We start from the raw sequence: 6,941 nt of genomic DNA, 5'->3' as shown, positions 1-6,941 counted from the left end.
GGGAACTCTCAGGGTAGTGGGGGAAGGAGACCATACGCAATCAGCGATATTATAAGTGTTTTATAGAGGTGCAAAGTGCAATTGGGTATAGCAAGTGAGACTGATTTCACTTGGGGAAGGAAGTGTGCACAGCAAGGAGAATTTCCTATACGAGGTGACATTTGAGCTGGGCCATAAGACTGATAGTAAGGAATGCTCTTTATGATAAAGTATAAGACTTGTAGTGACTTTTGAGAGTGTCAGGTACTTTATATATTGATTTAATCCTCACAATGACTCTATGAAGTATTATAATTATGCCCATTTTCCAGACAGGGAATTGATTTGTTTCAAACTCCCATACAGGTAAGTGGCAGAGCCAGTACTTGAACCTAGGTCTATCAGCTTCTATGCTCCTAACTTCTATTACATAGAGTGGCTTGGGCAAAGGGCATGTGGAGGAGAGGGGCAGGAGGTGAGGCTGGAGGGGTGGGTAGGCAGGAATTGCGTGGAGGAAGCATTGGTGAGGGCTTTCTCCAGAGAGCAATGGGGTGCCACGGCAGGTTCCTTAGTGAGGAAGGAGTGACAAGGGGTGACATCCATGATTAGCTTTCTGTATTCAGAGGCCCACCTTGAAGGAGGAGAAATCAAAGACAGAGAAACCTGCAGGAATTGCTATAAAAATCCAAGAGAACGATGGGGTAGAGGGATGGAGAGGAGGGGGTGCACTGGGGATATATTGAGTAGAACCTGGGGGCTGATTGATTTTTGGCAGATCAAGTGGAGAGAGGAGTCAAAGATGACGTCCGAGGCTTTTGGCCTACGTGCTCCTGAAGGAAGCCCAATAATGGTCACTGGGGACCCCTTTTCCATGGCTCAGCCCCACACATGGCACCTACAAAACTCACTCCTAGAAGGGTCTTTATTCTCCTTTAAACATTCATCTACATTCATCACCTACCCTCCATATATGGATATATATTGTGTGCCAGATGATGTGCCGGGAGCCAGAGCTATATTAGGGAACAAGCCAAGCCTGCCTCATTAGCGATAATAATGGTGAGAGCTGGGGTCTGGATTTGACTCCTGGTTCTGCAACTACTTGTGGTAAGTCTTGGCTCAACCTCCTGGTTTGCTAACTTCCAGTGAGTTACTGAAGCTCTCATTGTCTCAGTTTTCTCATCTGTAAAATGGGGATAATAACAATACCTACCACATGGATTAAATGGGTTAATACATGTAAAGCCCCTGGAGCCAGGTAAGCATTCGGGGTTAGCCGTTATTACTACAGAGTTCACATTTTAGTGGGGAGACAGATCCAGTTACAAAATTAATTATGTAATTACAACAACAATAAATACCCTGAAGGAGCAGTACAGTCTGGAGGGTGAAGGAAAGCTTCGCAAAGCCAGGGGTGGTACCACTGAGCTGAGCTGAGCGAGCTGGGGCTGGCCAGCTAAAGCAGGAGGGAGGGAAGATACTCGAGGCAGAGGGGATGTGAGTAGGCAAATCCTCAGGTGGAAGGAGGTGCTGAAAGGTCAATGTTTCTGTAACTTTACCTCTTTGGGGCCTCAAAACAGCACTGAGAAGAAAAAGCAGGTCAGGCGATACTCTGCCCCCATTTTACAGAAAGGACAATAAGGTCCAGAGAGAAACAGCAACTTCACTGGTCGATGACGGAGCCTCCTGGTCAAGGCTCTACCCACTGATCCAGGGTCTGGAGGGGACAAGGTTGAGAAGAGGCCTTTGTCCCTCTGCCTGCTGGGGCGGGAGCAATGTGGGAGCTGAGGCTGCGGCTGGCCACCAGCAGCTGTGGCGGCCAGAGCTACATTCTTTCCCCTGCCAGCAGAGCAAGTCCAGGCTCATGGCAGGGGCCGAGAACTTTCTGTCTTTAAAAAAAAGTACGTTTTCGTCAACATTAAGCTGTGACTTCAAACAGACATAACTCCCAACTGGCCTCCCCAGCCCTGAGTCTTTCTGACTCCCCAGGGTAAGCCCCCAGGCAGCCAAATTTCTGGGAAAGGCAATGAGGCTTGGACCTGGTGTCCAAAGACTTTGTGGTGACTCTCGGCTCAGCCTCCTATTTGCTGTGTGACCTCAGGCAGGTACCAGCCCTCTCTGGGCCTGAGTGTCCTCTGCAAAACATGGGAGGGGAGGTGGGATAACCTAAAGTAGAGTAGGGGGCGTAGCAACTGGCTCCAGCCAGCTGCAGCAGCTTTGCTGCCCTCTGAGTTTGAGGCTCTGGGACCTTGGGGGTCCGGAAGCTGGGGACAGGCAGCCTTTCATCTCTGCTGGCCCAGGGTCACTGCAGGTTGGCAGGCCCCACATCCCGAGATCATGTTTCAGGCTGGAAGGGGCCTTCCTGTGACCTCAGCTGGCCAGCCCTGCCCCTGCCTCCCTCTTCCCCATTCTCACCAGAGGGAAGCAGGCAGCAACCCGCCCAAGGTCACCGGCCAGCAAGTGGCTGTCCTTCGGCCTGCCCTTCCCTCCCACCAGGGCCAGCCGCCTCCCACCTCCCACTGTAAAGCCTCAGGTCTCCTGGGCCATTAGGAATCTGCCAGGCGAGGCGTGGTCTTTTTCCTCTCTCTCGTTTCTTGGCTTGTTTTCCTGGTTCTCCAACAGCCGCCTCCTGCAAAAGCCTCCGGGTGCCTGTACAGGAATATTTTTCTTAAAAAAAAAAAAAAGAGAGAGAAAATGTAGCCATAGTTTGGGTAAAAAAGCAACCAACTCCTTAATCCCTCCCTGTAACCTCTGGCTCCTCAGGCGGCTTGGCTCCAGCTGCTGGGAAGGAAGGCCTTGCTAGGGTGAGAGGCCTGCCTGGCTTGGCCCCCTAACCCACCCCGCTCCTCACCCGCCTCTGCTCTCCTTCAGGGTTTGGTCTGGCTTCTGGAGCCAGGAGAAGACAGGCTGCAAGGCCCAGCAGGGCTGAGACAGCATGGGGAGGGGCGACAGTGCTGAGGGGGTGGCTGGAGACTCTGCCCCTCTGCCCACTTGGCCACTTTCTAAGGAGGTTACAAGATCAGGATATTTCCCTTCTAACCCATCCTTTCTATTCCTACTTTCATTCCTTCATTCTTCGGTCTTATGAATCATTGGTCTCCCCACAGCCAGTTCCCTGCAAGTTCCCTGAATGGCATCTCCCATCTCTACCCCATTGCCCAGCACAGGCCTTGGTATATATCATACATTTTCACACTCCAAGAAGGGGTGGCACTCCACATCTTCCCCTCTGCCACCCACCATTGCACTGAGAAACTCAGCTCCTGGGTCAGTGCCTGGCATATAGTAGGCACACGGAAAATGCTTTTTTGCATGCATGTGTATGTGCATGAATGAATGAATGAATGAATTCAAGCTATAAATAGGTCTTCAGAAATATTCAGAGTGATCTTGCAAAAGGGACATTTCATTATGACATATCCCTGTTAAAATCCTTCTTTGCCTCCCAATCACTTTCATAATCTAGTCCAAACCCCTCCATTCCCACCTCTCCGTATTCACTAAACCCCAAAAACCAAACCCATTGCCATCGAGTCAATTCCAACTTAGAGCAACCCTATAGGACAGAGTAGAACTGTCCCATATGGTTTCCAAGGAGCAGCTGGTAGATTTGAACTCCCAAACTTTTGGTTAGCAGTTGTAGCTCTTCACCACTGTGCCACCAGGACTCCCCCCTACTCACTAGCTTTCATTAAAAGATTTGCTTTTCCTTCAGTGCACCATCTTTTTTCTTCTGGGCCTTTGCAAATGAAACCGCCTCTCCCTGAGTGGTGCAAATGATTAACGCGCTTGCTGCTAACTGAAAGCTTGGTGGCTTGAGTCCATCTTTGGAAGAAAGGCCTGGTGATCTACTTCCAGAAAAAAATCAGCCATTGAAAACCCTATGGAGCACAGTTCTTCTCTGACACACATGGGGTCGCCCATGAGTCGGAATCAGCTCAAAGGCATCTGGTGGTTTACTGCCTGCCCCACCCTTCCCCACCTCTCACCTGACTGACTCCCTCTGACCTATCACATCACCCAATGAGCAAAGCAAGCAGGTGTTTAGGACACTAGCAAAGCAGAGGCACAAAAACATATTTTTGCAAATAATTTGACATTTGATAATTTAAGAAAAACATTGAAGTAGTGTTCATGAAAAAAAAACATTGAAGTAGTGTTCACGTTTATCAGAGTTCCATACTTTTTTTTATGGGTTAATATTATTTTTATGTTGAATTTATACATGGGCTGGGGTGACGGTAGGTGATATAATCTGGTTCTGATCTTTTCAATTCTCAGTGTAGACATCAGCTTCTCCAGGAAACCTTCACTGACCCCTCCAGGCAGGTTTTGATTTCTCCTTGGTATTCTCAAAGCCCCTCTGGATTTTTTCTTTAAAATCTACATTTTAGCTTTAGTTGTTGGTTCCCCTCCCTCACCCCAAGTCGGTAAACTTCCTGAGGGTCTAGTTAATATTTATCCGTTTCTATACCCAATGTGCCCAGTATAGGGCCTAATAGAACTGACCTCAGACATTTTGCTCTCGGCCTTTATTCATTTAGTCCCCTTTGCAGAGTCTGCCCTACACAACATATTCTATGTCCCACTTCATAACTGGGTTTGAGGAACTCCTACTCACCTTTCAAGACCCTACCCCAGTGGTCTCTCAGCTGTGAACAGGCCCCAGTGCCCCAGTTGAATTAAGCTCTGCTTTTCCACTAAGCTCTGCTTTTCTCGCTCACAGCGCCTGCTACAATGGTGCCTCCCTCTTTTATTGTAATTTTTATGTGTCTTCTCTCTCATCAGATTGGGAGCTGCTGGCGGGCAGGCACTGGGTCCCCAGTGCCCTGCACAGACCTGGCCAGAGCAGGCAACAATATGCAGTTGTCAAATAAACAGATTGGAAGATGTCACAGAGGAGGTAAAATTCAGGCAGAATTTTGAAGGTGGGAGGATAAAGAATAACATGTACTTTGTGAGGACACAGAGTCACAGGACAGATAAAACCACATCATAATAACTATTGATGGCAACTGTCACTGAGTGCTCCACAGTGTGGTATATAAGAGCACAGATTAAGCTTTACCTCTTACTGACTGTGTGACCTTGGGCAAGTAATATAATCTCTCTGTGCCTCAGTTTTCCTCATCTGTGAAATGGGGATAGTATCTAACTCGCTAGGAATTAAATAGGTTAATACATGCAAAGTGCTGAGACTGTGCCAGGCATACATGGGCACTGTGCTTGTTTGCTATCATTGTTATTATCTCCAGTGCTGAGCACTTCAGTCATGCCAGGCCCTTTCATCTGGCATCTCATTTAGTCCTCACAGCAGCCTGAAAGGCAGGGATTGTTGTCCCCTTTTACAAATAAATGAGGTTAAGCAGGTAAAGCAGTTTGCTAAGGTCCCTCACTGGGTAAGTGTCAAGAGTGGGATTTGAACCCAGGCCTCTCTGGCCCCACCACCCATGTTCCCTCACTGTGGCATCTGTCTGCAGGAGAAGCGGGAGGAGAGAAGATGGCTCCATGGGAAGGCAGGGAGGTTTCACCAAGCTGGGGCCGCGGGAGCAGAGCGGCAGGCGTTTTTCCAGAGCTTTCATTTCTGCCTGCCTCTTCTGAGCAGGTGAAAAACCCCACAGAGGGCCCTTCACTGAATCCTCCACCCACTCCTCCCCCTCCCTGCACTGCCTTGGCCCCCACGCTGGGAAGGGGGAGGTCAGGCATGCAGTGTGGGGCTGTAGGGAAGGGGAATGAGGAGGTGGGGGAGCATCATTCCAGATCCTTCCCCTCCAGCAACCCCCTCTTCCCCATCAAAGGCACTCCACTCTGGGAGGAGAGAGCATTCCAGGTGGAAGGAATGGCAAATGCAAAGGCTGTGGATTAAGGATGTGGAGGCGGGGAAAGCCTGTGAGCTTGGCTGGAACTGAGGTTCAGGGCCTCCTGGGATTGCTCAGTGGAGAAGAACTTGTTTGACGAGAGAGGAGAGAGAGAGGGAAAGGGAGAGAGAGAGAGAGAGGGAGAAGCAGTGGCCCCAGCAAGAGCTGAGGACGGCAGAGGGAGGGTAGTGGGGCCTGGAGATGTGCTCTCCACCCTCTCCCCCTCAGATAGGGTGGGTGTCAGGGTGATTCTTCCTGGTCCCTCTGTTTTGTTTCTTCCCCTGGAATGTCTTAGCCTACTGCTCTGCCATCTCTGTACCAGGCACTGGCTCATGGCCTTCCATGTATCCTTTTATTGTGTTTTCTCTCCAGCTATACAAGATCAGTATTATTCACTCCATTGTATAGATGAGGAGACTGAGACTCAGCAGGTTATATAACTTGCCCACGGTCATAGTGGGCCAAAAAGGCAGAGCTGGGACTAGAACTCAGGTCTGTTTCCAAAGATGGGCAATCTTGCTTGCTATACTGCCTTAGGCTGCTTTCCCGGAAGTGAGTGCCATTCCCATAGCAACACTGAAAGGCACTCTTGTGCAGACTGTACTTTATATTTTATGCAGGCCCTATTTCTTCTGTTCCTTACAGCAGCCCTGTAGGCAGAGCTGTTATCATCCCTATTTCATAGACAAGGCTCAGAGAGGCTGTGTGACTTGGCCAAGGTTACAGAGCCATTAAGGGGCGAAGTTGGGATTCAGACCCAGTTCTGGTGACTCTAAATAAAGGCCTCTTGCTTTCTCTTTCAGAGGAAGAGGATCTGACCCCTGCTCCCATCAGCCTCAGGTGACAGGGGACAGGCAGGGGTTACTTTTTAGACTTGGTGGGAAAGAAACAGGGCTTGATCTTTGGAACCTGGGGACTTGATCTTGGTAGGGAGTGATTTTAGTACTCCAGGTGACACCTCTAACTCCTTGGATAGAAGAGAGAGGGCTTGCCCCTCAGGAGGAGCAATCCTTCTCAAGTTCCACGATTAGGTTTGAATCCCAGCTGTTCTGCTTCCAGACTGGGCCACTTCAGGAGAGTCACTTAATTTCTCTGTGCCTCCTT

This window comes from Loxodonta africana, chromosome 3 (genome assembly GCF_030014295.1).
Source record: "Loxodonta africana isolate mLoxAfr1 chromosome 3, mLoxAfr1.hap2, whole genome shotgun sequence".
In the NCBI taxonomy this organism is placed as follows: Eukaryota; Metazoa; Chordata; class Mammalia; order Proboscidea; family Elephantidae; genus Loxodonta; species Loxodonta africana.
This window is presented reverse-complemented; position numbering follows the sequence as displayed.